The sequence below is a fragment of the Copadichromis virginalis genome, linkage group LG13 (assembly GCF_057382275.1).
Source record: "Copadichromis virginalis isolate Kocher_CV1m ecotype Utaka linkage group LG13, C_Virginalis_male_GT1.1, whole genome shotgun sequence".
Taxonomy (NCBI): domain Eukaryota; kingdom Metazoa; phylum Chordata; class Actinopteri; order Cichliformes; family Cichlidae; genus Copadichromis; species Copadichromis virginalis.
Window position 1 is genome coordinate 28,148,275 of NC_140630.1, and position 22,112 is coordinate 28,170,386.

Sequence of the window (22,112 nt, forward strand, 5' to 3'; positions counted from 1 at the left end):
TTTTTACTGTTTTCTAAAGTAATTACACTTTACACTCTGTTTTTCACTTTAATGTTGTCTGTGGCACTTAAACAGAACCCAATATACTCCCTCATTTGATATTATGTTAATAATGTTACCTTGGAAGAGATCATTCCCATCAGGTTCAGTTTCATTCATTATGCCATCAGAATGCTCCCCACTGTATAACATCACCACCAGATACTCTCACTCCTGCAGAGTGAAGCTTTAGATCTTCAGGGAAAAGGGAAAAACCCAAGGCCTAAGCTGATAAGATAGCACTAACCTCTACCTGAAACATATGTACTGACCAAGTGTCAGAATGTGTCACCTTCTTTTTTATTTGTCCCCTTATATCCAAGTGTAACCAAACTTACGAATTATCATTAAGAATGACCGAACTCCCACTAGCCAGTATCAGAAGATCTAGGATTGGCAGGAGCCCAAGGTATAAACACCAATAAGGAGAGACCACACCACAATAGACTGTTCACAAATTTGTTATATTTGACACACAGCTGCTGCAACAATGTAATGAAAGCAATAAAATAAAATACAAAATATTTCCCCCAAAATAACAAACTAAATAAAAGTGCGCGCATACAGCTTTCTCTGAGTCAATTGTATGAGTGGATAATGTCTGGTAACTGATGGCTCGCTGGGGCCCGTTCAGTTTGTTTAATGTTTGTCCTACCACACTCCGATGAAGGAAGAAAGTTCGTAGTCCTGCAGGTATCTGAAGCTTCAATGGGAACGAAACTTTGGCTTCAATAAAACCTTGGCAAATCCTATTCAATTTTGGGTTGGCTCACCATCCAGTTAACTGGAACTGGGAATCACTGCTCCTCGATGGGGCTTGCTTCAGACTGGGTCCGTCTGTCGAGTCATCCTTTTACCAGATAACAAAAAAACCTGACCGTTGACAGGGTGAAACTCCGAACAACCAAAAACAACTGCAGCAAACTTTCTTTTAACTCCTAGCGATTCGACTTCGGGAACATTAGTTTCTCTGGCACATGCCATTGTATGAACAGGAACAAAATGGCAACACAGGAAATCATGTGATCAAGGTCAACAGCAAGGGTCACTGGGAGCTCATTGCTGATTGGCCAAGTTAAATGACAACAGAAAATCTTATTTGTCCACATCTTCCTTTAAACATAAAAGAAAAAAAGAAATGACTAAATTGTTTACATTATACACGAAAAAAAAAACTACTTTCCACTGCTCTTTTTTTCTAGCTGGGCTACATAAGACAAGGAGAATATCTTTCAACAGCCAAAAGACACGTAGGTTGATAGAGCAGGATTCACAGTCACTTCTCATCACAGAGGTTTAAGCGTTACATTTTTTCCTTTCTGCACATTTAGTTTCTTGGTAGATTTAGAGAGGTCGGGTGTATTTTTAAATTTGGAAGTGTTCCCCTTGCTGATGGTCTCCTCAAGCCAAACTAGGCCAACTGCCTCTTGGCTTGAGTTCTATACTTAGCATACAGAAATAAGAGTGATATCAATTTTCTCATCTTACTCTTGGCAACAAAGAAAATTTGCATCTTTACCCAGGTACTGAACTACGATCAGTGTTCATGCACTGTGCTGTGTAAAGTGCAATCATTCACCAACAGTATGTTTTGTAACCATTCAAAATCTCACCTGTATCATGGACTACATCACATAACATAAATTAATGTACAGAAGATTAGATCCATCAGCCATCCTGCGTTACATCCTGTCTTTTTGTTGTCAGACAAAAAAGAGCTAATATGATTTTCTTACCTACTCAGATTACCGGGTGAGATGCTCCTCAGATGTTTCACCACCATAGAGCTGATCTCCTCTTCTGACTGAGCAGAAGGGGGAACTTAGAGGGGCGTACTGCGGATCTTTTCTAGGTAGATACAGTTGTTAAGAGCAGCCTGCCATTTGTTCCCGCTAGTTGAATATACGTAACATCTCAAAGAACAAAGCTTGACAGGAATAAAATAAGTATTTTACACCAACAAGGTGGTTGTTAAAGGGCCATGATTCAAAAACTTGGCATATCCCGACATGTTGTGGAGTGTGTCTCTATAAAAATTGAGGAAACTGGCTGAGGACAAAAAAATGCAATCTTGAAAAAATATCTATAGCAAATCAACAGTAATGGAAAGTCATGACCTTAAGAAAAGGGGGAAAATGAAGTGAAGACTTGAGACAGGACCTGAGAAATTTATCCCTTCAGTTGATCCTTTTACTGTTTATTGGAGTCTGATCAGAAATGGTCTCACTGGAAGGTTGACTGTCACTCTTAAAGATGGGAAACTGGTACAAAATGACACAATAACTGGACTAAAATTAGTGGCAGCAGGTCTTATAGAGCGATCGATCAATGTTCAGTATGTACAGAGGAGGTATAACAGTAGGTTTCTACAGCCTTCTGCAAAACACAGTGGAGGCTCTGTCATGATTTAGGTATTTGAGCTAGTGATGTTGGAGACCTTAAAGATTTTGCTAAGGGCTTTATTTTCCAGTCTGGTAATGATCCCAAACACACCTGTAACACAGTAAATGAATACTTGCCTAGTGAAACACTATCGGTCATTGATTGGCCTCCCCAAAGTTGGATCTCAACATTGTTGAAACAGTGTGAGATCATCCTGACAGTGAATGGAGCAACTGGCAGATAAAATCCCAAGAAAAGCTTCGACCTGGAGAATTATTCCTGAAGATGACTTCAAGAAATCACAAGAAAGCTTGCCTATATGAGTCCAGGCTCATGAAGAATAAAGATGGTCAAATATTGACTTTAAAGCTCATCAATTGTACAAACTGTGTTTTTGCCTTACACACTGTTTGTATGTTAAAACATACATAAACATAAACATAAACTGCTGCACCTATTTCCCACTTTCATGACAGAATAAAAAAACAATGAGGAGTGGCTCAGGAGTTCCACACAGTACTTCATGTTGTAAATACAGTAAACCACGCTTTGTGTTCTAATATTTAATTTAAATGTTGTGGACAGATCCATCTCACTTACCCAAAAATAGACGCGGTTCGATGTCTACAGCTTGAAATGTGGCGCAAATGCACATTCACAGAGATAATTAGGAATATCCAACAGATAAGTCGGTAGAAGCAGCACGTCCATGGAGTGACTGAGTGGTATGAATAGCTGTCTGTATTCCCTAGTACAGCGGTCCCCAACCTTTTTTGCGCCACGGACCGGTTCATGCCCGACAATATTTTCATGGACCGGCCTTTAAGGTGTCGCGGATAAATACAACAAAATAAAACTAGTACCGGTACCGAAAAAAAGAAAATTTATTCATAACACACGTGAAAAGACCCAGGAAAACCGAGTAAACGATAACAACGATAACAAAATAATGCTGAAAACCGATAAAAACCCTGAAAACCAGACATTTCACACCTGAGCCTCAACTCTCGCGGCCCGGTACCAAACGACTCACGGACCGGTACCGGTCCGAGGCCCGGGAGTTGGGGACCGCTGCCCTAGTAAGTGTACTCTAGTGAGTAAACACTACTGTGGATTAGGGAAATTAATGAGTGGACAGTTCAAGCACAGTCATAGTTTGCACATTTGAAAATCTCATATCTCAAGAGCCAATACATTTACCTTTACATTTACCACTGAAGTACTCTGTTGTGTTGGTGGTTAATGTTTCTGTCAGCAGAAGTAAAAACATAATTTGGTAATTTTCTCAATATCACATCAAAAACATGAAAAAAACTGCTGTTTATACACCAATAAATGAAGCACAATGAGCTCACGGTGAAATCAAACTGTTTACTGGAACAATATTACTGCCAGTGTGCGTCTTTTACTTGACAAACAGGACAATTAAATACTATAATAAACCAAGGCAAAAGTACAATTTACTGTCGGTCGATGTAGGATATGTTTCGTTGCCATGGCAACATTCAGAATATTCTGATGTCTACGGGGATTTCGATAAAGAGGATGTGAAGATGCTTTAAAACCTCGCTCTGATCTTAAACAGCCCAGAGTTTGTTCAGACACTCCAAACACCATTAGCAAAGAGCATCGCAGCATTGCTGCAGTAAGAGCCACCGCCAGCTCCACGGGGCCAGTGCGCACCTCGGTAACATCTGTGTGACAGACTGGAACTGTTTTCCACCTCTTTGTATATTTACTTAGCATGTTTTTCTCTTTCTCTCTCTCTCACACACGCACACACTTTCTCTCTCTAGGCCAGTTTTTTCTTTAAAAATTGAAAGACTACAGGAAACAAAGATTCCAGGACCACAGGCTCACAGGTGCATACATTATTCAGACAGGCTGCAAGTCAACCACATGCCTCCAGCTACTCAACTTGAAGTTAAAGCCCCAGCAAGTAAATAATAAGCTGCCAAACAATAAGAATATATTAAAGAAAAAAAACAAAAAAACCTCCAGTCATCTCATTCTGCATCTGTAAGGAAGTCAAACATTTCTCCAGCTGAAAATAAATATTTCAGCCTAACAAAGCCTGTCCAGGGCTTAAGTGTAAATAACTCTATTCTTAGTGACTGAACGTTGCGGCTGAATTGAATACATGGAAGCAAAGACCTCACAGTTAGTTGGCACAGAAAAGTTCGGTGCATTTCTATTCTCTTAGGAGGGGACTGGGGGAGGAGGGGGGCACAACTTTTCTGATGGGTTTCTGGCACATACAGCAGGAAATTTTCTTGCAGGCATACTGGTTTTCTGTAAGATAAACAGTAAGGGGGCACCGAGAGACATGTTTAACCAGTGGTCAGCTACAGGGTCAGCCACAAACACACACACACATCTCGGCTGCACATTGTGTTTTTGAAAAATGAAAAAAGTTCAGATCGGGTCAGAAAAACAGGACTCTGGTGTGCTGAGATTTGTTTTGGCAGCTTAAATTGTCACGGTCTGCAGAGGCAGGTCGTGCGGTGGTGTGTGTAATGGACCCAGGAGCGTACACAAGTGAGTAGACGGGAGTGAGTTTAACAGAAAGCGAGCCTTTAATATGACTGAAGACCAGGAATACAAACACAGCAGGGATAGCGTGGCTAAACTATAACTAAACTGGGAAAACTAATACTGTGACAAACTAAGAGAACTCTGAGACGAAGATGATCACAAAAGACTGATCGTGAAAACATGGGGGTGAGAACACAGACGACGCGACACAGACTGTACGAAACACAGAGACTAAATACACATGAGGGAAGATCAGGGGAAGTGGATGCACACGGGGAACACAGGTGACACTGATAATCATAACAAGACACGGCAGGACTGAACGTAACACTGATGGGAGATGGGCAAGGTAAAGCAGGAAGTACACAGAGGTTCAAACAGGAGGAGAGAGAGCACGGGGAGAACGCAGACATAACGGGCTGGGGAAAACATAGAATAAAGCACAAAGAGAGACGAGGGCTCATAAATACACAGAGGGGCACACAGGGGGTAAGAGTCACGAAGGGAAAACACATAAGGAACAACGTAACAGATCAACCCAGGAAGCATGGCCTAAATAAAGAACAAAATACAAAAATACATGAAAACTAAGAATACTGGGCCCACATGGCCCAGGACCATGACATAAATGTTGTAGAAAAACAGAAGCCACAACCTCAACAGAAAGCAACCATGTCAACATCAGCCACCCAGAAAGTTTTAGGACTAATAAAAGTTATTGTTTTGAATTGCATTATGGAGTAATGTACTCTTGCTTGTTGAAATATTCAGCCTAAGGTCATGTAGAGGTGTAATTAACACCTGTTCAATATACTCGAATCTCCATCCACCTCAATACACCTCATACATTAAGGGCGGGCCATGTCCTACACCTCTCATCAATCAATCTTGTGAACAATTTCTCAACCAAAATAATGAAAAACAGTCACATCATTAGTTTGCTTAAAAATATTTAAAAACAAGATAATATTTTTTATGACACAGTGAACATCTCGAAGCACATGGATGGTTATACATTTCCGAGTGAGGCAACTTTGAAATTTTATCATAAATCGGGTGCAGGCGTGTGTGCTTTTTTTAAAAACAAGGCCTTATTCTAAATGGTCAATTTGAATTTTGTGAGGCTTTTACATCACTTGCCTGAGTGCCTCGCAGTGAGAGTCTTTTGGAAAAGTGCTGTCAGACGTAGATGACATTCAGTACATGATTTCACCACCCCTGGTGCCAATTCCACATCCACCTTTATTCAGAGGAAGCAGTAATTATCCAGCAAAAGCCATAATTCAAAATTTGACTCTATAAATTCTCTGCCTTACACTACATCTTATAAATTGCACCATAAATGGTTATTGTTCTTTTGCGCCTTGTGGTCAGTGCTGGAATATGACCAACAATCTAAAATTGGCCATTTATGAACTCATAAAAAAGGTTCAAGCTCCTTGTAGTTTGTTTGGTATGATTGGTGACTTAAATTGGCCATTGTAGCCAATCTAGTGCTATAATGCAAATAACTAAGAAAGTGTTCTTACTTTATAAATCTTCACATTATTCCCAAACTGTCACTTGTAGTCATTATAAACATATTCTGGATAACAAGAGTTCCAAAGTTATAAAAACAAATTTGTCCCACAGCTGAGAGGTGACACAAGTATGAGTGCACGTCTGTCTGAACTGGTGCTGTGATAGACAGGTGAGCTGTCCAGAGTGCTGTGAGACAGTCTTAATAGCAGTAAGCCACTAAAGGAAATAAATAGATGGCTGAGACACTGAGGAAATTACAGAATGCAATAGTATTGGCACAAACAGAATGAAAGGATCTGGGCATAATGGACGACTGGTTAATCCTTGAGTGATGGCTGATGATGGATGTTGCAGCTAAACCCGAATTATTTACACACCTCTCCACAGTCTGCTTCAACTGTGTTGGGGGAATTTCTGCTCTACATTTTTATGGCTGTAATTAGGACACGGTTTTGCATAAAGTGTCACCATAAGGGAAGATCCATCATTCTGTCTCTGTCACTATGCTGTCAACACAACCACATCAGGGAGAGAAAAGGAGGGAAGGGACAGCCAAAAAACCATAGAAAAGTCTCCCAATGCAGATAATCCCATACATTTGGGATACAAGCATGCCAAATATAGTAAATCGACTACAGTAATACATTTCAGAATGTACATGTGCATGTTTAAAAATAAGTGAAATGAGACTTATTGACAGGCGCAGATAGCCAGAGAGATGAGACAGCCAATGAAATGGAAGGAAAGGTGGTGAGGAGAGGGAGACAATTAAAAAGAGAAACTCTCTTGGCTGACATTGTTGTAGCTCACTGGTTGAGCAGACAAACCATATGCTGACAGGATACTGCAGATGCCCAGGTCTGAGTTTGCCCTGGGCCATATATTACTATCTCCCTCTCCCCTTTCCTGTCTAGACTACTGTCCTGTCCAAAAGGAAAAAAACAAAAAAAGAGAATATGGGCAGTGAATTTAAAAACAAACACACACCCTTGCAACATGCATGCATGTCAGTCAAAACAAACACAAATTTAACCCTTTATAACTCAATATCTGTTCGTTTTCTTTATGTGTGTATAATTAATTTATTTATGTGTCTTCCCTGCTTTTTTTGGTCTTTATCACTTTCCCATTCCTTGTACCACTTGGCCATTCCACCAATAGCCATAGCATAACTTTTAAATTGATCATTCAAGCAGGTTAATGTGTTATGTTTGTGTGTTATGTGTTATGTCACAGCATGTCTTTTATCCTGTCTTCCTTCTTTCACCCCAGCTGTTTAAAGCAGATGGCCACCCCTCCCTGAGCTTGGTTCTGCTGGAGGTTTCTTCCTGTTAAAGGGGAGTTTTTCCCACTGTCGCCAAAGCGCTTGCTCATATGGGGTCATATGATTGTTGGGTTTTTCTCTGTATGGATTATTGTAGGGTCAATCTTACAATATAAAGAGCCTTGAGGCGACTGTTGTTGTGATTTGCCGCTGTATAAATAAAATTGAATTGTTTTAACTAGACACCAGATCGCTGAACAGCTCTTGTACCCTTCACATCAACACAAAGGTTTAGCCTACAGAATTCAGAGCTGGTTGGTTTGCACGAATAGGGTGGCCTTAGATAGAGTATTCCCAGCTTGAGTTATTATTTCAGTCCGCCCCTGCTCATTGAGCTTTGCATAGTGCACCGCTAATAAATATCTAATAACCTCGAGACCCACAGCATGGATTCCTTCTCCAAAGCACACCAGACAAAGTCTAAGAGTTTTTGCACCATGCATTTGAAGCTGCTTTTCAAAGTGGCTAAAAATGTTCAAAGTTGCCCAAAATAGTTTGAGAGAGTATAAATATGCTCAAAGCAAATGTGAACAATTAAAGTCTCATAGTAGAGCCTATAGCTTTAATAATGTAGCATGGTCTCTGTGCATGTGTGCTTCTCTGCGTATGTGCAGAGATTTAAAGCCAAAAAGGGTCGGGAAGCCTTTCAAAAAAGTAATTGTTTACATGTCTGTGAAGTGTGATTAATACCCCACATGTTTATGGAATGAGGGGACAAGACTCTTTGTTGAGTGCATCTTTGTGACTTTGCTGATAATTATACAGTAAGTATAACAAGCACTGCCAAAAGCTTCACATACTATGAAAGACACTATTTAATCACGAGATTTAAGGAGACAAAACCATTCAAATTAATAGCGCTTGGTTACTGACAGGCATGAACATTTCAGTAGAATTTTACAGGTAGTGACTGTGATTAGCTAAGCTGTATTAGAATACAGTATTAAAATAATATCTGTTGACCTTTTCAAGTAAACGAACAAAGGGTCTTCAAAGTGATGAAGGAAGACAAATGAATCAATGACTCTTTTGTATTGCAGCCCACTTAATGGATCCTCCACTTTTCCTGCCTGTTGGAGATGACACATCCAATTAAAAAGATGATAAATTTAACTCCGTCATGGTTTAATTTCTCGAAGCTAAATTTAGATTTAAGAAAGAAAGAAACTTAACTTTGTTATAAAGATAAAAGTTTTCATGTCTACACCAACTTTGAGGGACAGAAAATCTTCTTTTTCTAAGTGTTCCAAATATGCCAGATATTGCCTTTGTAGGATATTTTCCTATAATACAAAAAGGAAAAGGACCAAAGTTGTGAGCTTGAGTAGATCACTGTTCCTAACAATTAATAGTCTCATTTCCTCTTTGTTTTTTGGTGATGCAGCTCATGCCCAATTTTAAGAGCTAAATTGGTTGTTTGCCTAGTACAAATGCAATTAAAATACGATTACATTACAATTAACTAACATTAACTGTCACGGTTTGCCGGGGCAAGCCGTGTGGAATATGAAATAGGACCCAAAATGCGGCAGCTCTGGTGCAGATGAGTGTTTATTTACAGGGGTGTGAGTACAAACAGCGGTGGCGACAAAACATGAAACCGGAAACCTAAACTGGGTAAACTAATAAGACAAACCAGAATGAGGATGCAGGGAGGTCCGGAGAAATACATACAGGGAGAGCGAGGGGAAACAACACAGACGAACCAGCGATTACCAAGACAGAAAATACAACTTAAATACACTCAGAGAACACAGGGAGATTACACACAGGTGGGAGACACAGCTGGGAGTGATTAACATGACGAGACCAGGGAGGCAAACTGAAAACACTCACATAAGACGCAGACCTTCACAATAAAACAGGAACACACGGGGGGGGGGGGGGGGGGGGACAGGGTAAACACCAATTAGAGAACAGAACCAAAATCGCGAAGAGAAAACACAAAGGCTGGCCCCAGACAGCCAGAAAAAACAGAAAACAACCCGACCAGGGCGGGCGGCGGGGGCCCAGGAAGGAGGGCTCGAAGCAAAACAAAACCGGAGCACCAGAAGGCCAAAAGACAAAAACAAAAAACGAGTCCAAAACCAAAAGAAACGAAGCACACCAGAACACAGGAAAAAACAGAGTCCAAAACAGAAGAGTTCAGGGGGCCGACAGCACAGGAGTCCAAAACAGTTCAGGGGGCCGACCGTGCGGACGGCAACGGCGGCGACGTGGACACAGTTCGGGGGGCCGACCGTGCGGACGGCAACGGCGGCGACGTGGACACAGTTCGGGGGGGCCGACCGTGCGGACGGCAACGGCGGCGACGTGGACACAGTTCGGGGGGCCGACCGTGCGGACGGCAACGGCGGCGACGTGGACACAGTTCGGGGGGCCGACCGTGCGGACGGCAACGGCAGCGACGTGGGCACAGTTCGGGGGGGCCGGCCGTGCGGACGGCAACGGCGGCGACGTGGACACAGTTCGGGGGGCCGACCGTGCGGACGGCAACGGCGGCGACGTGGGCACAGTTCGGGGGGGCCGGCCGTGCGGACGGCAACGGCGGCGACGTGGGCACAGTTCGGGGGGGCCGGCCGTGCGGACGGCAACGGCGGCGACGTGGACACAGTTCGGGGGGCCGGCCGTGCGGAAGGCAACGGCGGCCACTCAGGCGATGGCGGTCCGGGGGCCGGCCGTGCGGAAGGCAACGGCGGCCACTCAGGCAATGGCGGTCCGGGGGCCGGCCGTGCGGAAGGCAACGGCGGCCACTCAGGCGAAGAGGGTCCGGGGGCCGGCCGTGCGGAAGGCAACAGCGGCGACTCAGGCGATGGCGATCCGGACCAGGCGAGGCTGCAGAGGCCGGACCAGGCGAAGCACAGGCAGAGGCCGGACCAGGCGAAGCACAGGCAGAGGCCGGACCAGGCGAAGCACAGGCAGAGGCCGGACCAGGCGAGGCTGAAGGCTCTGAGGCTGGACCAGGCGAGGCTGAAGGCTCTGAGGCTGGACCAGGCGAGGCTGAAGGCTCTGAGGCTGGACCAGGCGAGGCTGAAGGCTCTGAGGCTGGACCAGGCAAGGCTGAAGACACGGAGGCCGGGCCAGGCGAGGCTGAAGACACGGAGGCTGGGCCAGGCGAGGCTGAAGGCCCTGGAGCTGCAGCAGGCGAGGATGATGATGGAGCTACAGCAGGCGGCTGGACGGGCTGAACGGGCCCCTCGGACCCTCCAGCGGAGGCAGGAGGCTGAACGGGCCCCTCGGACCCTCCAGCGGAGACAGGAGACGAAGGCCGGAGCGGTCCCTCGGACCCCCCAGCGGAGACTAGAGACGAAGGCCGGAGCGGTCCTACGGACCCTCCAGCAGAAGTCACCACTAAGCCAGCAGTCATGGAGTCCTCTGGCAAACACGAAGGCAACTGGCGATGCACTGAGCACTGGCTCTGCCCAGGCAACGCTGACATGGTGCAGTTCTCAGGTGGCTGCATAAACTTCAGGGGTCCAGAATCAGCCGGGGACTGAGACCTAGCCTCTGGGGAAGCCCTGGAGCGGCAAACTGTGCCAATGGCGGCTGAACCATGAAAAGCACCTTGAGGTGAAATTAGACTTTCTCCCTGCATGGAGTGAATGAGTGAAACCGGTGATACTGGAGCTACTGGGGCCTGCGCTACAGGCGGCACTGGAGCTACTGGGGCCTGCGCTACAGGCGGCACTGGAGACTGAACTGAGGGTGGCACTGGAGACTGAACTGAGGGTGGCACTGGAGACTGAACTGAGGGTGGCACTGGAGACTGAACTGAAGGGGACACTGGAGACTGAACTGAAGGGGACACTGGAGACTGAACTGAAGGAGGCACAGGAGACTGAGCTGAGAGGAGCACTGGCTGCGGGGGAGCTAACCGAGCTGAGAGTGGCTGCGGGGGAGCTAACCGAGCTGAGAGTGGCTGCGGGGGAGCTAACCGAGCTGACGGTAGCTGCACAGGCGATAAGCAGCTCGCGTTGACATCCGCCACACAAAACGCAGCCCCTGAATGAACAGTCATGCAGTCCGAAAATGAAAAAGAGTCCTCACTCACCACAGCCGGCGATTTAGAAGCCCGAACGTCCGGCTGTGGGGTGGCGCGCTTGCGGCGCGATTGGCGTTTCCTCCCCGCAGACGGCTCCGACGGGCCGGGCAAGATCACATCCGGCGAGTCGGGCAGCGAGGCAGGAGTGGCTGAGAGAAGGTGCGGTGTGAGCCGGAGAAAAGCCTGCATGGTCGGAGGAAGCGACTGCAGAAGCCATGGCAGGCCAGAAAAGAGCCGTTGTAGCCGACTTTCCACGGCACGACGAAGCTCCTCTGGAGGGTTCTCCAGCCATAGCCTGAGGAGAATCTCCACATTGTACGCAATGTCGTCCTGGAGCTCCTCGGACGGATTCACTGCCGCTGGGTCCATGGTGGCTGGTTCGTACTGTCACGGTTTGCCGGGGCAAGCCGTGTGGAATATGAAATAGGACCCAAAATGCGGCAGCTCTGGTGCAGATGAGTGTTTATTTACAGGGGTGTGAGTACAAACAGCGGTGGCGACAAAACATGAAACCGGAAACCTAAACTGGGTAAACTAATAAGACAAACCAGAATGAGGATGCAGGGAGGTCCGGAGAAATACATACAGGGAGAGCGAGGGGAAACAACACAGACGAACCAGCGATTACCAAGACAGAAAATACAACTTAAATACACTCAGAGAACACAGGGAGATTACACACAGGTGGGAGACACAGCTGGGAGTGATTAACATGATGAGACCAGGGAGGCAAACTGAAAACACTCACATAAGACGCAGACCTTCACAATAAAACAGGAACACACGGGGGGGAACAGGGTAAACACCAATTAGAGAACAGAACCAAAATCGAAGAGAAAACACAAAACGCTGGGTCAAAAGGACCCAGGATCATGACATTAACCTTATTTAAGTTCACTTAAACTTATTACTCCAACAGACTGTTCTATGAAGGTGTATGCAATTTAACAGAAAAGATATTTGGAGTCTTTCAGAGTTTTCCATGACTCCATGAGTGGCACAAACTGCAAGTTATGCTTTAATCAAACTCAAAGTCATAGCCATGCCGGTAGCTTATTTTATAGGATTCCAAAATATCACATCCTGTCCTGACATGTCCCAACCATAACAAAATGCACAACCTCGGTTGAGCGTGTTAGCAAACTAGCATTTGCTAATTAGCATAAAACATAAAATGTTGCTGATGTTATGAGTCATTAGGTTTTGTGTGTATTATGTCATAAACCAAACCACTGTTTGTTTTAATACATTTGCTTTAATTAAAACTTCTAATATTTTGGATGGATAAAAGTTTTTGCAGGTCTTGTTGAGAAGAGTATGTAAAGAAATTCTCCTACCATGGCTAAGATGAGAGGGCTACTTGAGAACCCTGAATCATAATTATTGTCACGGTGCGGCATGGCACACCGTGGAAGGAGTGGGGAAGGAGGACCCAGGCGCGGTACTCTGTGTATAAACAGTGCGTTTATTTACAGTGATGGAAACAATAACAGTAAATCCCCGTGCTCTCCCGTGACTCCCGTGTCGTGTCTTCCCAAAAAGTCCGTGCTCCGTGTTCTCCACTCTCGTGTGTGCACACACACCCCGTGCCTGCTGCCCTCCGATGTTCCACGCTCCTCCTGAGGGGAAAATGACAGAGGCAGCCGTCAAGACACTTAATTCCAGTAGGCATACACTCAGACTTTAACTAAGCAGAAGACTAACGTGGAGTCTCATGGAATGATCCCGCGTCGGTGGGAGCTCCAAGACTCTCTTAAGTAGCTCCCCCGACGAAGCCTGATCAGCAGCAGGTGTGTGGCTTCGGGTGTGGCCAGTCCCCTTGCAGGACCACACCCTCCAGGCCTGACGCCGCCTATAAACAGGTGCTCAGCCACACACACATATATATATATATACATATATATATATACACACACACACACACAAGCACAGAGAAGGGAAGTGTGGTAGGACTCGACTTAAGCGGTCAAAGAAGTGCAGGAGACTGATGCTGTCCAGTGTAGCAAGTGATTTATTCACCATTCTGTGGCCCAAGAATATTTACAAAGAAACAAATAAGAAACTCAACTCTATAATAAACTCAATTCAAATAAACATAACTGAACTTAAATCAACGGAAATTAAGGTCAAACTGCACACAGCTACACTGACCTGAACCCTTCTTCTGAAACACCTGAGTTCGTCTGCTTAAATAGTCCCCTTAATCAAACACTTTCTCCTCTGGACTATTCCATTCAGTAGGTAGGTGAGATGAACATGATTATATTCATCCTCTACTACTCCTCTTGACTGGCAACATAAACTCTGGTGTAATCAATACATATCACAACATTAAATCTATTTCTTTATAAACCCTTTAAAATCAACTTTATTAAATTATAAGAATTCTTCCCCTCCTGCCCTTGGTCTCTTCCTGTGACCTCAGATGAACCCAGAAGGTATAAAGCAGGAAGTAGAACTACATTTCATCCTTTTGCTTCTGGAAGACAGGTAGGTAAAGGTAAGTTCAAACAATACAAATTAACAGTTGAAATAAATAACATGTTAACTTAACAAACTTGCATGAATTGATTTAAACCAAGATGTTATATTATATAATCTGTAAAAGTGCAGAACATAAACAAACCCGGGATAGTAGATGTTTGCCTATTGCAGATTACATGTGAAATATGGTTAAATCAAAACAAGAATGTTAACTAAGAATGTAGACAAATGGTCTTCTCACCCACTTTGTCACACTCCCCCCCCTTAAGACCGTTACTCCTCTGAGTCACGGGACAGGAAATCAGCAATGACATTCTTATGTCCAGGTCTATACTGGACCTGGAAACGAAAAGGCTGGAGAGATAAATACCATCTTGTTATCCTGGCATTAGTGTCTTTCATATTATGAATCCATTGCAAAGCACGATGATCAGTCTCAAGAACAAACTCTTTCCCAACAAGATAATATCGCAAGGTGTCTAGAGCCCATTTAATCGCCAATGCCTCCTTTTCAATGGTCGAATACCTCATTTCCCTTGGAAAAAGTTTTCGACTGATGTACTGGACAGGCAACTGCTGCCCTTCCTCTCCTTGCAGTAAAACAGCTCCCAGACCCACCTCAGAGGCATCTGTTTGTACTGTGAATGGAAGGTTAAAATCTGGACACTGCAAAACAGGTTTCTGACACAAACAGTCTTTCAAATCATTAAATGCATCCTCAGCATCTTTCGTCCACCTGATCCTTGTAGGACTAGATTTACTTGTCATGTCAGTCAATAAAGCTGCTCTTGAGGAAAAATTTGGAATTAGTCGACGATACCAACCTACTAATCCCAAAAATGATCTCAACCTTTTCTTTGTGTTTGGCAAGAGTGCTGCAGCAACTGCATCCACTTTTCCAACCTGAGGGCGAATGCCTCCACCCCCTATTACATAACCCAGGTACTGCACCTCGGGCTTGGCGATGTGACATTTCTTGGCATTTATGACAAGTCCAGCATTTGCGATACGTCGAAACACATCAGCAAGATGTTTCAGATGATCTTCCCATGTACCACTATAAACAACAATGTCATCAATGTAGGCAGCTGCATATTGTTCTGCACCCTTCAACACTCGATCCACCAACCTTTGGAATGTAGCTGGTGCTCCATGCAAACCAAAGGGCATCACTGTGAATCTAAACAGTCCACTCGGCACTCTGAATGTTGTTAAGTCCTTAGATGAGTCTGTCAAGGGAACCTGCCAATAACCTTTACAGAGGTCAAGGGTAGTCAGAAATTTAGCATTTCCCAAACGATCAATTAGTTCATCAACCCTCGGCATTGGATAAGGATCAAAAGCAGACACAGAATTTAACTTAGAAAAGTTTACACAAAATCTAAGCTTAGGATCATCTTTCTTTGGTACAAGCACAACAGGGCTACACCACTCACTGTGTGATGGCTCAATGATTCCTGCAGCCAGCATCTCCTCCAGCTCACTTTTCAACTCAGGCAATAGCTTAGCTGGGATACGGCAAGTGGTATCTCTAATTGGCCGTTGGTCTGGAGAATGCAAAGTGATTTTGTGTTCAATGAGGTGTGTACGACCTGGCTTTAGACTGAAGAGTTCTTTGGTCATAAGTGATTGCACCTCCTGACGTCTTTCCAAAGGCAAATGGTTTAAATCTGGAAACACAGTTTTGACAGCTGAAGAAGGGAAGTACTGCTCCTGAGGCTCTTCCTCATCCACAACTGTACGTGCCCACATGGATGTTGAGTCCTGTGGCTGGTCAGTCCACTCTTTCAAAAGATTGACGTGGAACACTTGATGATTCTTTCGACGGTTTGGTAAATGAAGCTCATATGTGACTGGGCCTGTCTTCTTTGTGATTTCATATGGCCCCTGCCACTTTGCAAGAAGACTGCTCTCAGAAGTTGGCAAAAGTAGAAGAACTTTCTGTCCCTCACGGAAGACTCTTCTTCTTGACACTTTATCATATCTTTGTTTTTGCCGCTGTTGCGCATGGGCCAGATTGTTATTAGCAAGTTCTTGGAAATGTTCTAGCTTGTCTCTCATTTTGAGGACATGTGAGAGTTCACTAAACCTCCGCTCTGACATCGAACCCTCCCAAGCTTCTTTCAGAACATCCATTGGACCTCTGACACGATGCCCATAAAGTAGCTGGAATGGTGAAAACCCAGTAGAACTTTGTGGAACCTCTCGGTAGGCAAATAACAAAAATGGGAGCCATTGGTCCCAATCTGACCCTGTTTCATTCACAAATTTCCTGAGCATTGATTTTAAGGTCTTGTTAAATCGCTCCACAAGGCCATCAGTCTGTGGGTGATAGGGACTGGTCTTGACACCCTGGATCCCTAACAAACTATATACTTCTTTAAGCATCTTAGAAGTGAAATTGGTCCCCTGATCTGTGATGATTTCTTTTGGGATACCTACTCTGGAAAACAACTGAATCAGGCAGTTAACAATCTGACGAGCCTTTATTTTCTTCAGGGGGAAGGCTTCAGGATATTTTGTGGCATAGTCACAAACTACAAGTATGTACTTATGACCTGCTTTACTCTGTTCTAGTGGGCCAACAATGTCCATGGCAATGCGTGAAAAGGGTGTATCAATGATGGGCATACTGATAAGCGGAGCTCTATCTGCTTTCCTGCCTGGAGCTGTTAACTGGCACTGTGGGCAAGCTTTACAGTATTGTACCGTATCACTGAACTGTTGGGGCCAGTAAAATCTGGGAATCATTCTAGAAAATGTTTTAGATTGTCCCAAATGTCCTGCCCAGGGAATGGAATGACTCATTTTCAAAATGGTAGATCTCAAACTCTGGGGGATCACCAACTGGTCACCAATCTTGCTACGGCGATGCAACAAATCTCCCTTAACCACAAACACTTCCTGCCTTCCCTCAACTGTAGTTGACTCTGGAACACATTTAGAGAACAATGGTTTAAGTGTTAGATCCTCTTTCTGAAGCCTAGCAACCTGACTAGCACTGGGGAGAGACTGTCTTTAAAGGATCTAAAATGTGTTCAGCTACTCTTGTTCCCTTCACCTTTTCATGTCTTCTCTGTCTCTTGCTCTTTTTTGGTTTAGAACGAGTGCTAGACTCGTCCAATGGGGCATCCTCATTTGCAAAAGGCAATTCATCCCAACCCAAAGCATTAACCTGTAGCTCCTTAGCTTTTGACCTTGTGACCGCTAACAAACTTTCAACGGTTTCAGTCTGACAGGGATGCTTGGCTATTAGCTCTGTGAGTATTGGGAGATCACGGCCCAACACCACTTGATAAGGCAGCGTTTGCAGCACTCCCACTGAAAGAGTGTAACACTGGCCTTCTACTTCAATTGCAACTTCAGCAACTGGGTATGATACCTTATCACCATGAATACAGCACACATCCACTGTTGCTCCTGAAAAGATCACATCCCTGGGAAGACTGTCTTGTCTAACCAGAGAGCGATTACTTCCTGAATCTAACAGAGCTACACAGGGTTTGTCTTCAACAAATACCCCAATTGATGGCTCACGTTGCTGACATTCAATTTCATTTTTGTGATTCTCACTGACTTCAGTTTGTCTAGCAGAACACATGTAATTTTTACTAACAGACATCTTTGTACACTGAGCTTTAAGATGACCTATCTGACCACACAAATGACATGCTTTATTGGTTTTATTTTTTGTCTCAGATCTGGCAGGATCTGAGTTATACCAGTTCTGTCTTGTGTGCTTAACTTTCAAGTCAGGGCCACCACCTAACTTGTTGAATGGCACGTTGGAATTTGACTTAACTGGTGTGAAGTCTTTTGATGGTCGACGAGCTGCTAAGAAAGCTTCAGCCAGTTCTGCTGCTTCCTTGGAAGTCTTTGGGTTACGTTCCTTAACCCACGTCCGAAGATCAGGATTCAAAACCTTGAGAAACTGTTCCATGATGGCGTCTCCGATTTGATCCTTTGTCTTTGTTTCAGGATTCATCCACTTGATGTACAACTCCTTTAGGCGGACCTGCAGCTCCCTTGGTGTTTCCTCTGCTCCAAAGGTACTAGAACGAAACCTCATTCGATAGGTGTCAACACTTATTTCATATTTCTGCAAGACAGCACACTTTACTTTTGCATAGTCCATAGTGTCATCAATATCCATGGCTACATAAGCGGAACGTGCTTTACCAGCTAGCAGTGGTGCTAGGTGAAGAGCCCACTCATCTCGCGGCCACTGGCAAGCATGAGCAATTCTTTCAAAGGTGATTAAATAATGTTCAATGTCCTCACCTTCATTGTAAGGTTGCATTTTTGGCCCCTTCCAGCCTGAATGTCTCACCAGTGTTGAAAGCTGTGCCTCACTGCGTTGATGTGCCGGCTCCAAGTCAAGCCTATTTGATTCTTGTGTGCTGGCAGATGGTTCTGGAGTAGGTGCTCTCGAAGAAGCCGATGTAGATGCTTGTACTTCAAGTAACTGATGCTCTAGATTGCCATGCTGCATCTGCTGTTGAAGCTGGGCAAACTGATGCCGGATTTGCCTCCATCTATCATCCTGGCGCTTGTGCTCTTGCTCCAGTTTAGCATCGCGTTCAGCCTGCTGTTGCATCAGAGTTTGCAAAAGTTTGGACAATTCAGCCACATTCTCTTGACCAGAAATATGGCCACTTATTGCCCCTTGTTGGTCGCTGCCATCTTGTAAATCATCTGCTTCACATTCTGGAACATGCCCTCTCTTTGCTCGGGTAGACATCTTCTCCACTCCTTAATTGGCCTGGAATCCCACTGCTGCCACCAAATGTGGTAGGACTCGACTTAAGCGGTCAAAGAAGTGCAGGAGACTGATGCTGTCCAGTGTAGCAAGTGATTTATTCACCATTCTGTGGCCCAAGAATATTTACAAAGAAACAAATAAGAAACTCAACTCTATAATAAACTCAATTCAAATAAACATAACTGAACTTAAATCAACGGAAATTAAGGTCAAACTGCACACAGCTACACTGACCTGAACCCTTCTTCTGAAACACCTGAGTTCGTCTGCTTAAATAGTCCCCTTAATCAAACACTTTCTCCTCTGGACTATTCCATTCAGTAGGTAGGTGAGATGAACATGATTATATTCATCCTCTACTACTCCTCTTGACTGGCAACATAAACTCTGGTGTAATCAATACATATCACAACATTAAATCTATTTCTTTATAAACCCTTTAAAATCAACTTTATTAAATTATAAGAATTCTTCCCCTCCTGCCCTTGGTCTCTTCCTGTGACCTCAGATGAACCCAGAAGGTATAAAGCAGGAAGTAGAACTACATTTCATCCTTTTGCTTCTGGAAGACAGGTAGGTAAAGGTAAGTTCAAACAATACAAATTAACAGTTGAAATAAATAACATGTTAACTTAACAAACTTGCATGAATTGATTTAAACCAAGATGTTATATTATATAATCTGTAAAAGTGCAGAACATAAACAAACCCGGGATAGTAGATGTTTGCCTATTGCAGATTACATGTGAAATATGGTTAAATCAAAACAAGAATGTTAACTAAGAATGTAGACAAATGGTCTTCTCACCCACTTTGTCACAGGAAGCAACACCAAAATACATATAATAATACTAATAATATAATTCATAACTGCTCAGGGATCCTGGGTCACTCAGACCCAGGACCCTGACAGTACCCCCCTCTAAGGGTCGGCTCCCGACGACCCCAAAACCAAAACAGCACAACCAACCCAGGGCGGGCGGCGGGGGGGAACCAGGACGGAGGGCCAGAACCAAAACAAGCAAAAACAACCAAAGAAAACAACCCCCCCAAGGTCACAGTCCCAGAGTCCGACCGCGCATCCAGCAGCGGAGCAACAAAAAGAAAAAACGCCACAAAACAGTCCCAGGCGGCCCATCAACATAACAAAAGAGTTCAGGGGGCCTACCTCGAGTCCAAAGGCGGCGACATTGCCGCGCCGGCAGACGGCCACGGGTCCGGCAGCAGCAGCAAAACAGTTCCGGGGGCCTGCCACAGCTCCAGTGGCGGCGGCACAGCTGCCCCTCCGGTGGCGAGTCCCGGGTCCAGTAACGGCGGCGCTGCTCCCCAGTGGCGGTGGCGGCGCTGCTGCTCCTCCGGCGGCCTGCCCCGGGCCCGACGGCGGCGGCGCTACTCCCCAGGCGGCCTGCCCGGGATCCAGTGGCGGTGGCGGCGCTGCTGCCCCTCCGGCGGCCTGCCCCGAATCCAGTGGCGGCGGCGCAGCTCCGGTGAACAACGGCGAGGTATGGTACATGGCCGATGACACGCCGGTCGATGACGCGCCGGTCGCTGACGCAGACGCGCTGGGCGTAGCTGGCGTGGAGGGCGCGCTAGACGTGATGATCCGTCAGACTTGCTGACCTCCAGTTCAGGCCGAGCGGGTCTCCCCGGACCTCCGAGCTCCTCCGGTGGCAGCGCGGGCTCCACAGGCTCGCCGAGCTCCTCCGGCTCGACTAGCTCCACCGGCACGCCGAGCTCCTCCGGCACGCCGAGCTGCCCCGGCTCGCCGAACTGCTCCCGCTCCGGCTCGCTGAGCTGCTCCGGCTCGCTTAGCCCCTCAGCTGGCGGTGCGGGCTCCTCCGGCTCGCTGAGCCCCTCAGCTGGCGGTGCGGGCCCCTCCGGCTTACTGAGCTCCACCAGCTCGCCTAGCTCCTCCGGCACGCTGAGCTGTTCCGGCTCGCTGAGTTCCTCAGCTGGCGGTGCGGGCTCCTCCAGCTCGCCGAGCTCCTCAGCTGGCGGTGCGGGCTCCTCCAGCTCGCCGAGCTCCTCAGCTGGCGGTGCGGGCTCCTCCAGCTCGCTGAGCTCCTCAGCTGGCGGTGCGGGCTCCTCCGGCTCGCTGAGCTCCTCCTGCTTGCTGAGCTCCTCCGACTCGCTGAGCTCCTCCGGCTCGCTGAGCTCCTCAGCTGGCGGTGCGGGCCCCTCCAGCTCGCTGAGCTCCTCAGCTGGCGGTGCGGGCCCCTCCAGCTCGCTGAGCTCCTCAGCTGGCGGTGCGGGCCCCTCCAGCTCTGGCTCGCAGGGCTCCGCAGCTGGCAGTGAAAAAGAAATCAGGATGGTGGCTGCAGGCAGACGAAACGGTGGCGGAGTTACAGCTGCAGATGGTGAAGCAGCGGGTGGTGTAGCGATCTCTGACCAAGGTGATGTTACCTGCGTCGTCAGCTCGTCCACTGCAGACACAAACACAGATGGTGAGGGAAATGGAAAATTGTCCGTACTACTCACCACAGCCGGCTCTTGAGATGTCCGTGGATGTGGCTGCGGTGAGGAACGCCGGCGGCGCGAACGTCGTTTTCGTGTAGACGTCGGGGCCGGCGTCTCAGGCTGTGAATCCACCAGCTGTCCGGGCCGGTGAGCAGCCTGAGGAGGAGAGTGGAGGTGGAGGGTGGAAAGTAAGAAGTCCAAGATGACAGGATTAAGGTCGTCAACCAGCCAGGGAAATTTAAAAAGCGTCTCCTGCAGCCGCCTCTCCACGGCGCGACGCAAACCTTCCGCGGGCTTCTCCCACCATAACTCACAGAGTCTGTAAACCCTGTCCATAACAGCAGCCGTCAAGACGCTTAATTCCAGTAGGCATACACTCAGACTTTAACTAAGCAGAAGACTAACGTGGAGTCTCATGGAATGATCCCGCGTCGGTGGGAGCTCCAAGACTCTCTTAAGTAGCTCCCCCGACGAAGCCTGATCAGCAGCAGGTGTGTGGCTTCGGGTGTGGCCAGTCCCCTTGCAGGACCACACCCTCCAGGCCTGACGCTGCCTATAAACAGGTG

At 46.2% G+C, this 22,112-nt stretch overlaps 1 pseudogene; it reads right to left on the reverse strand.

The window, feature by feature from the left end:
- Window positions 1-20,079: 20,079 nt before the first annotated feature.
- On the reverse strand, window positions 20,080-21,882 carry LOC146695883 (uncharacterized; annotated as a pseudogene).
- Between the last annotated feature and the right edge of the window lie 230 nt (window positions 21,883-22,112).